The 10,681-nt window shown below is 38.7% G+C and overlaps 1 long non-coding RNA gene across 1 annotated transcript; it reads left to right on the plus strand.

The window, feature by feature from the left end:
- The first annotated feature begins 203 nt into the window (after positions 1-203).
- LOC137152183 (uncharacterized) lies at positions 204-10,165 on the plus strand. The gene is made up of 3 exons (XR_010919466.1): positions 204-252; positions 9,643-9,706; positions 9,816-10,165. It is a non-coding gene; the product is annotated as an uncharacterized lncRNA (long non-coding RNA).
- Positions 10,166-10,681: the final 516 nt, after the last annotated feature.

Genomic DNA, 10,681 nt, shown 5'->3' on the forward strand with positions numbered 1-10,681 from the left:
TGAGATGTGATGTTTACCCCACACAAGGCCTGTGTAGGCAAAAAGGGCTAATTGACTCTGTGACAGACTGCACCTGGAAAAAAGTCAGGGCTGATATGCTCTGACTGATGATGAAATCCAGCTGGGGGAGGCAGGATAAGTTAGTATAAAATCAAGAAGGGCTGGTGGGAAATGGAGGACTTTCTGATTCTCCAAATGAAGTAATTCTAGATACTGAAAAAGAGTCACACAGAGGAGGAGAATAGATACAAAGTAAGGGGAAAAAGGGAGTAGAATCAGATGATGGTATCAGCAAAAAAGCAAAGCTGAGGAAGGAAATAAACCAAAATACCACTGTAAGATTCTGAGCCAGAGAAATAAGATTAGATGTTGTTAACTCTGTCAGATAGTTGACTGGATTGAAAAAGCATTGGGGATATTGTAAGAGCTAGGAGGCTGTGAGATGGTGATCTGTTAATTAAATGTAAAAACAAAATAATAAACTGCTTAAAACTAAAATGCTAGGAAAAGTTCAAATAAGTTGCTAGCTACCAAATTATTTGACTAAACTAAAGAGACTAATATATGGAGTGCCATTAGAGCTGACCAATGATGGGATAACCAATAGTGTAGGAGAAGATAAAGTGTAAGTGACTAATTTAGTAAAGGAGGAGGAGAAAACAAGCCATTAACAGCTATGGTGATTACATTTAAGGGAGGGACTGTACCTGAGACAGTAACACTGGGGTTTCAGACATTGAGAAGAAAGTCATATCCCCCAACCCCTCATATTGCTAATAGTATGGGCACGTAGCAGCTGTTTGTAAATGGAAAACAAGATGCAGTAAATGTATGGAGAAGCATTCCTTTGAAAACTGTATAGAAGGGACAGAGATCAAAAGCAGTAACTGTGGTGGTAATCAAGCTGGTATGTAGAGGTTGTATTGCAGCAAAGCAAGCTAAAGAGATACAAAGGACAAAAATAATTGTTAACTTATTTAATGTGGAGGCTTTAAGGAAACTCTCAAAGCATCAGGTGGAGATGGAAGAGACAATCAGCCCAGGAAAAGGGAACTGCAGACACAGCCTCACTCTATACACAATACTGCATAAGGAATAGGCAATGATATACCAGTAATGGAAAAAAGAAAGGTTTATTGCATTTATGATAAAAGTGATAAATTGTATATCACAAGCTCGAGATAAAAATTAAAATTATAGCAAGGAGAGTGGAAAAATACTTATATATTAGCAACTTGTCAATGGACTGTATTCATGCAATTTTCAGTTACGCTAATGGAGAAATATGAATAGCCTGAGGATCTTAGTCTTGTGTTGGAATGTACACAGTCTGACAGCACATGGTCAAGAACTATAAGAAAACATCCTGGAAATGAAAACTAAACCAGATGTCATGTGTGTCCAGGAAACATTAGCTAGTTGAAAAGTTTGCTTTTAAATTGCCAGGGTATATTGCTTTTAGGCAACACTGAAAACTAGGAAGAGGAGGAGGCATTTATATTTTCATAAGGGAAAGATTAAACTACATAGCAGTAGAGAAGGAAGAAGCAAGCCTAGAATATAATGCTGTTGAGATCCCAATGCAAAAGAGTAATACTTCTTTAAGGATTTAGAATATCTCTAAACCATTGTAGGAAATTAGGAAGTTCAGAGCTACAATGAATAGTGAAGAATGCTAAAAGACCATATGATTACCTAAATAGTCATAAGAAATTGTAGGGAAGTGAGAAAACTGATTAAAATGGTGCATGCTTAGACAAGTTCATTGATGAAACCAAACTATTGGTTTTAAACTCTGGCATCCCAACTACGTTTAATGCAGCAGGCAGTCATCTTTCCTGCTCAGACCTGGGAATTATAACAGTAGATGTTGCAAGTAAATGCAACTGGGAAATATATATGGAAGTTATCATTTCCCTATACTTATTACTATTCAAGGACAAGGTATGATTGAAGGCAGTGGAAAATAACCCACGTGGAATTTTAAGAAATCTAACTGGGACTATTTACTTGTGTGATTGTCACTGAAATTCTCTATCAATGTAATAAAAGGATTGATAGCAGCATCTACTGTAGCCATACCTAAGATATTGAAGTATCCCAAAAATAAAAACTCACTTCTGAAAAAAAGAGGAGTGCAAAATGGCAGGTAAAGAACTATAAAAAAAGGGAAAAAAATACAATGAATAGTGAAGATCTAATTTTATAATGCATTTTATAATGCAGTATAAAAAAGAAAGGCGATAGCACAAAGAATTATAAAACAAAATCAAAGAAAGAGAGTTGGAGGAAGTACTGTGGGCAGATAAACAAAGATACCAACACATCAGAAATATACAGGCAAATTAGAAGAATCAATAGAAATCAGACTGAGTAGCCACATCCCAGGTCTTATTGGGACTGACAACATAGTTAGAAGTTCTGATCATGAGAAAGCAGAAGTTTTAGCATAAACTTTGAGGGAACAGTAATGATGAAAATGAAAATCAGGTTTTTCTATCAGATTAAAAGACAATTTGGTGAACAGAATCAGTCTATTATGTATTTGGGGTAAACATGAAGATACTATACTACATGAATAGTTTTGTACGTGAGAACTTGAGAAGGCTATTGATATCAGCACGAATGCATCCCCAGATAAAGATAATATATGTAACAATTTTAAAATATCTCTCTGAAAGCAGTGTGAGGGTTATCTTGGAATTATTTAACACTATATGGGAAAAAGGAATGATTCTGTTAGAGTGGAAACATGCAGTAGTAATTCCAATGTGAAAACCAGGCAAACTATCCACAAAAATGGATATCTATTGACCAATTGCCCTTATATCCTGCCTTTGTAAAAATATGGAGAGAATGATGAATGAAAGATTGGCTGCCCTTTGGAAAAAGATGACTTTATAGATAAGGTGAAAAGTGGTTTTAGGAGAGGAAGATGCACCATTGATCACATTGCTAATTTAGAAACTGAAATGCAAAAAAGTATGAGGCACAAGGGTTTCATGATAGCTGTCTTTCTAGATATTGAAAAGGTGTATGACATGCTATGGAAGGAAGGCTTGTGCAAAGTAGGATTAAGGGGAAGAATGTATGGGTGGATGAGAAAATTTCTGAGTAAAAGTACTGTGCTGGTCAGAGCTAGGAAAGTTAAGCTGAATATATATATATATATATATATATATATATCAAAAATGGCACACCAAAGAAAAGAGTTATCAGCTCAACCTTATTGAATATTATGATAAATGATTTCCCAAAACAAAAAAGTGATGGGGGTAGGTGTCCCTCTATTCTCAGATGATTGTGCTTTGTGGGTTAGGAACAGGAATATTGAGGTGTCAGAAAAGAGAATCAACAAAGTGTTACGTGAGACCTCTGACCAGGGAAATGCATGGGGGTTCACATTCTCCATTGCTAAAACCAAAGGACTGATCTTTACAAAAAGGAAGTTGCAAAGGAATGTAAACTGTATCTGGGTGGAGAACAAATAGACATAGTTAAAAGGTTCAAATTTTTAGGGGTAATATTTGATACCAAATTACTTTGGAAAGTTCATATAGAGTATGTTAAAGATAAATGTACAGGAAGGTTTAACCTGCTTAAAACTCTTGCTGGGACTAACTAGGAGTGGGAGGGTGGATAATAAGACTACTCATGATATGCAGCACTTTAATCAGACCAGTTATTGACTGTGGCTATGAAAATCAGAACTTAAAAAATTAGAAATAATACAAGTCCAGGCACTACAAACTGAATGAAGTACATTTATTACATTTATGACAACACCTATATGTGCACTACAAATAGCTTCTAGTGACATGCCAGTTACACTACAAATGAAACTACTGGATGTAACTTTCTGGGCCAAAGGTAATGGGAACTGCAATGATGAAAATACCAAAAAAATATGAGAATTGTTGGGAATTCGAGAAGTGAACTATAGCACATGATGTTAGAACTCCACATGCTATGTGGACTTAAAGTGTGGTTTCAGGATGTGAAAGCCAAGGAAAAGCTGAACAATGTCAAAACTTTTAGTCATGGGAAAATTAGTTATGGATGGAAAGATGCATGTCCAAATGTGGATTTGGATTTAATTTATAAACTTAAGGAGACAATAGGTATTAAAAATGAAGTATACCAGTATATAGATGAAAAGTGGAGTTAGTTTTGTCAAATATATACAGATGGGTCCAAAAAAAAAAAAAAAAAAAAAAGGAAGAGTAGGGACATCATGGTGTACCAGAATTGGAAATGAATGCATTTAAATGAATATCTGACTACATTGGTGTCATGACAGCAGAACTAGTAGCAATAATTCTAGCACTGAATTAGATCTGGGATGTATAACTGGCAGCGGCGGTCATCTTTTCAGACTCAATGTCAGGCCTTATGGCAATAAAAAAGGGTGTCTCACTATGCAGAAGTGATTTAAATCAATGAAATTATATTTCTAATAACAGAGTTAGTACACATGGGGATACATGTAGCATTAGCTTGGATCCCAGAGCATATTGGGATAACACAGAATGAAATGATGGCCAAATCAGCTAAAAATGCTGTAAGAAACGGAAGGATTGACATAGAAATACCCTTGAGCAAACAGGAATTCAAAAACCTAGTACATGTCACTAGAAGCTTTAAAAGAGGAATTGTTAAATTTGGATTAATGAAAAGAGAGGAAGATTTTTTGAATCGTGCCTTAGAATTGAGGACTATGATAGTGCTACCCAAGCCCTGAAGTAACAGGCCATCATGGCTTACACAAGAACCTTTTTTGAATAAATAGATGCAAAGATGGACTGGGTGCATTTTGTAAGGTGGAAGAAATAACTTATCACCTTCTACGAGTATGTAAGGGCTTGGATGAAGAAAGGGAAAAAGCTTTTTGAGCAATTCAAATATCTTAAGGTTAAAAAAACCTGTGATTTAGTAAACATATTGGGGAAATGAACTATTATTAAAAAGGTTCTGTTATGTTACCTCAAAGACAGGGAGGAGTGAAAGGACATAAACTGCTAAGTAGTGAGGAATTATAGTTGGTGGCAGTTATAGGCTATTTGGTCAAGTCTGCTTCACCATCAAAAAGAGAACAAGAAAAGAAAGAAGAGCTGGCAGTGAAGAATCTGCAGTAACTCCGAGAGAGAGAAGGGATGTTGGCAAGAGACAAGGAGAAGTCCTAGTGATGAGCTCTGGGATCCTGCTTTGGGATACAGATTCTGGCAAGAACCAAACAGAGGGGGAAGTAGTCGCTGGGAGCAGAGAAGGTGCCAATCGTAACTTGGAGGTGGGCCAGAAAACAGAGAAAGGAAGGTAGGAAACAACCCAGGGAAACAGCAACATGGTCTAAGATTATGTAGATCATGGTTGCTGCAGCATAGGGTCCCTGGGTTGGAGCCTGCAGCTGAGCACAGGACTGGGTTCCCCTACCATCCACAGGGGAAGTGGCACAATCTGGACAGTGGAGCAGAGGACTGCCTGAGACAGATTGTCCAGTGGGACTTTGATACCAAGGAAGGGGAAAACTATAGTGATCTGGCTGGAAGGCTAAGCCAGAGCAATTGAATAAAAAAAGAGAGAGAGACCACAGGGCGAGCAACTGAAGGAGGGGCCATCAGACTGGTAGAGACCTAATCCTATGACCCAGCAGAAAGGAGATGCCCCAACAGTGGATAGTGAAAACCTCTCTCAAAGACCCACATAAGCACCAAGGAAATTGACTAAATGACTATAAATACATAGTCAGTGAGGTGACTAGACACAGAGTGCTGTCAATTACTCTGCCAAAAAACCATCTGCCAAAAAGAGAACAAATTTTTTCTCTAATCCTTTTAACTGTAGCCATATGTGTTACCTGTAATAACAGTACATAAACAGTTTTAAAATAGAAGTGTATTTATTTAATTCACAGTACTCATTTATTGTCAATTCAATGATCATAAAAGATATTAGGGGAAGAAAGAAGATCACGCTCCGCATGCTGAGCTCTTCACTACAGCATAACTCCCATTGAAGCAATGAGGTTCAGGATCAGATGCTATATATGGCCGTCCAACATCCTGACAGATTAAAAGAAACATGACAAAGTCAGTCAGTCAGTGGTGCTTGGCAGTAGAGTGGGAGGAAAGCCCAATGAACGAGTGGCAAACCTTCCCACAGTGGCTAAAGATCCACTTGCCAGTTGGAGGTTGGAGTACGCGCTGCTTCTGGCCTCATCTACAGGACTTAGCATGGGTTCTCTAACTCTCTGCGATGACTGCACCAGCCTTAACCCGGCATTCCAGAGTGGTTTTGGTTGTGAGTGGTTGTGGGCAGTTGTTTGTGGGAATGCTGAATTTCTTGAGACCCTGCTTGACCTTGTCACTGTGTGAATTGCTGATTAAAGTTGAGACAAGATAGCAGAAATAATCCAAGTTGTCCAGAGTTTCATCACTGACCTAGATTTAGGTAGGACATTGGTGCCCTTGACATGACAACTGTTTTCTTAATACTGATGACCATGCATCAGAGAACTTATTCATCATGATCTGCAGTTCATCAGATGAATTAGAGAGGAATGCAGTATCATCTGCAAAGAGCAGATCCCGAAAGTGAGTTGAGTGACATGCCTTTTGCTCTGAAATCGCTGGATCAGGTGCAAGAGATACAAAAAACAAGCCGTTATAGTAAATAATTTGAAAACCACCTAAAATGTTTTGTGGGACTATAAAAGACAAATAAATAAAGATATAGGGCCAAATCCATCCCCAGTAATGGGCCATAGAATTTTACTTATGGTAATGTTTGTCACATAGTAGACTGTCTAAAATACCACAGAATAATGCAAAAGGGAAACACTGTCATAAACGGTATGCTTTACTAAAATATGCAGATATTCCATAACTCAAGTAAGCTTTCACTTTGGTGAAAAGTATTGGGTAGGTTTGGAGTGTGACATCACAAATTAAGGCCCTAAATGTAAGTTCAGTAAGTGGTATTGAAGTAAAACAATTGTACAGTCAGGATTCCTAAACTGAATGCCTGAATATCTGCTTTCAATTCTGTTTTCAGGTGTATACCCAATACACTTGAAAATAGTGGAGCAATGTGGATGAAGGCTAAAGCAATAAAACCATATAGTTAGCTCAGTCTAGGCATGTCTTATAAGTTGTTCTGTGGGTAGTGCTTGTTTTTTTGTCTTGTTTCATTTATATGAAACATGAGAGAGATAAAGATATAAGATGGTGAAATGTATTGATTTATGTGTAGTAGGCATCAAGAAAGAAATGAGTTTTCATTCAGGATTTAAATAAGAGCATAGCAGGTTGGCAGCGCAGAACATGGAGAGCTTTCCATGCATAGGGAATGACATGAATAAAGGCACATAGTTACTTGCAAGGGAATCAGAATGCCTCCAGAAAGCCAATGTTAAGTTTGCATAGTCACATTGGCAGTAGGGTATTTTATAAGGGATGTGATGGTGCTTGACACTGTAAGGTAATGTGTTTCCCAACACTCTTTGTAACATCCAGTTAGTTTACATGTGTCTGTGCTATGGCTAAGTTTCTGATTGTGCCCTTCACATCTAGGATTCTACCTAAATATTACTACTAGTGTAGATATGTGATGACCTAATATTTAATGTAAACTCTGACTCCAGCCTAAAAGTCATAATAGTCTATTCTAGGAATAACATCTGGGAGAAGGCCCATGTGCCTCAGAATAGAAATTTTTAAAGATGATCTACAATTCCCTAATCCTGTGATCTCTCACTCGGAGCTTCCAGTAGTAAAATCTCATAGCAAATCTCTTTGGTCAATTGCGTACAAGAAAAAAAATCCCACCAGAAAATGTTCCGAGGTAAATTATTATGCAAAATATTATATTTAAAATGTCAATCTGCTCACAAACATTCCATAATAAAGAACTAATTTAATTAAGCAAATTATTTGCTGTCACTCAGCTCCACTTTGACCATTGCATTTGTGTGCTCTCTGCCAAATTTGACCGCATCTGAGAGCTTTCTAGTCTGATTCTGACATCACTTGGCTTTATGCTGAAATAAGAGCACAAACTTCGGTAGAGTTAAACTCTGATTTAAACTCACGTAAATGACACCAGAACCACAGATAAAAACTTTAACCCATTGCAGGCTGCTGTCTTTTACCAAAAATTAATGTAACTCTGAACAATTTGATATGGCAATTGCCACTAGGTGGCACAGATACAGTCTTACAAGTTCTTTGTCTTTGTGCGTGAACAAATGTTCATGTTGGGGAGACATACTGTGTCATTGCTAGTTTTTGATTATGCAAGGTCTTGGAGAAGTGGCTGAGTACCAGCAGTAGTTTGTTCTCTGCCATGGTCTCCATTACAGCCAGTTCTGGATGCAGAGTTGCTCTTTGGGAACCAGGCATTGATACTGGGCTGACATTCCTGAGAAAAAGGGGTTGCCTGCTTTCTGTTTGACTACCTCTGTTTCAGGATTGGTATACACAAAATGAAAGTTAGCCTTAGAATAGACTTAGATTCCACATCACTGATTTCTCCTACTGAAAAGCCAAACCACCAGGCCCCAAAATCTGCAACTGTTCACCAGAAATGGGACATTGGTATAGGAAGAAGGGGCAACAACATACAACCTATTCACTAATGCAGTCTTCTGTGTAGCTTCCTGTTTTCTAAAACCAGCAATAAATTATTTGGGAATGAAATCCTTCTGGAAATCTAGAAACAGGAAATGTCATCATTATTAATCAGCTTTAAGACAGTTACTTTAGCATGTATCTAAAATAACAAAGTAAGAGAGATTTCTCTTCCTGGATGAATTTTCTATCTGTCTTGGAAACAAAGTCCTATTAGCCAATGTGACAAGCATGCAATAATTCCAGCCTTCTCAGGAATCAAGTTAGTTAACTGAAAGTTTAGAAAGTCTTTAAACTCTGGGACTATTTTCTTTTCTGTTTTCCTATTTTATACATCCAGAAAGAGTACTCAAAATGCAAAATAGATCAGGGCAAGTGTTTATCCTAGATCATTTAGCAACATGTAGAAAACTTATGGCCTGGGATAAAGATTCTCTAAGGCAATAATAGTCAAATTGCAGCTCTTAAGGGACCTGACTATGGCTCTCATGGAATCCACGTCTGTTAGTATTGCTATTGTTGTGCTTTAATCTCAGGCAGAGAAAAGGATTGCAACAAGCAATCTCTGTGTAGTCTGGTATCTGTAAAACAATATAGAGAGCACTGAGTGAATGGAAATTAGCATATCAACAATTCCAACATCATGACAAATGACTAGGAAAGGGAGAATAGGAACGACTGGTATTCTTCTTCCCTCCAAACATCCAGAAGTAAGAGAGGCGGAACGAGAAACACACATCTTCCAGCACCCAGAAATAGAATGGGCCCCCGTTTCCTTAACAATAACTGAGGAGTATCAGGCAGGCACAGCTGTAAGAAATAGAACTCTGTTAAACATGGTGAGAGGCCACCATTACATGCTGAAGCTCTACTGTGTGTGTGATAGCAAACCGGCCTGGACTTCCGTTTCAGTTATCATACTCCGCCCTTAACATGAGGACTAACGGATTGTGTGGAAAGTATTGTATGGAAAGTGGATTGTATTCATGTTGCTTAAATTCTGCATCTTCTGACCCAGGCATGTTCCTGATTGAGGAGAAAATTTGGGAAGAGAATGGAAGGAGAGACGTGAAAGAGAGATAGTAAGAATCTCCCACATTTTTACCCATCCAACAAACTAAACCTTAATCCAAAGACAGAAGAAGTTCAGCTCAGGTTGCATCATCTTCTTCCCTCTTCCTTCTTTGTCAGGTTTTCAACAGACTTCACATCCAGCTGCTTTCTGTAACCTGACAGCAAGGCCCAGAAGCACTGGTAGCCTCTTCCCTGGATGTCAGCCTAGATTTATGGATGCATATCCAAATCAAACAGAAAATGCTTACCTTCTTAGAGTCTTATTTTAAAGCTCACCTGGCTGAATGTCTAAACAGTTAAATGCGCTCTAGAGCTGGGTAAATGATGCAAAAAAAAAAAAAAAGGTCCACTTGGCATCTGTTTGCATCCTTTTCATGTTGGCTTTCCAAAGATATTCTAGCACATCACTTTACTGCTGATAGTGCTTTCTGAAACAGCTTTTTTGAACTGCAGTTCTATGCCAGGAAGGATCTGTGTATAAATGGTATCTTGTTCATCAGATATTCTCCAATGTGTATTCAGTGTCATATCTGATGTTTTAAGTCATTGTCATTGCTTATTCCTGTGATCCCTTCAGAGCCAAGGTCCCAATCAGAGGCAACACGTAGCTCATGATAATGGGTGGGACATGTGACCGCCTCACGTGTCACTTCTGGGCCCTTTCCCACACCCCTTGTACCTTCCACACCCGCTCCAAGCTGGAACGACCTTGTCCTCACTGCTGTCATAGATCCTTCCCCACAACTCCCATTGCCTCCCTGCTGCAGGCATGGCACGGGCCAGAGTGGGTGCTGGACAGCTACTGCTGAGCCCAGTAACTGTGGCTGCGGGCGAGAAAGGGATAGGATTTAGCAGGCTTCCGCATGCCCCATCTGGCAGAGCTGTGCTGCCAGCCTGGTCTCTCTCTTCCCTACTCTGGGCACCTCCTCGCGGGGCTCAGAGAGAACACTAGGTGCTGGTGCCTTTCCCAGGCATGTCCCTCT

Source organism: Emydura macquarii, unplaced genomic scaffold (assembly GCF_026122565.2).
Source record: "Emydura macquarii macquarii isolate MOO-44397 ecotype Brisbane River unplaced genomic scaffold, CSIRO-AGI_Emac_v2 contig_1146, whole genome shotgun sequence".
NCBI lineage: Eukaryota > Metazoa > Chordata > Testudines > Chelidae > Emydura > Emydura macquarii.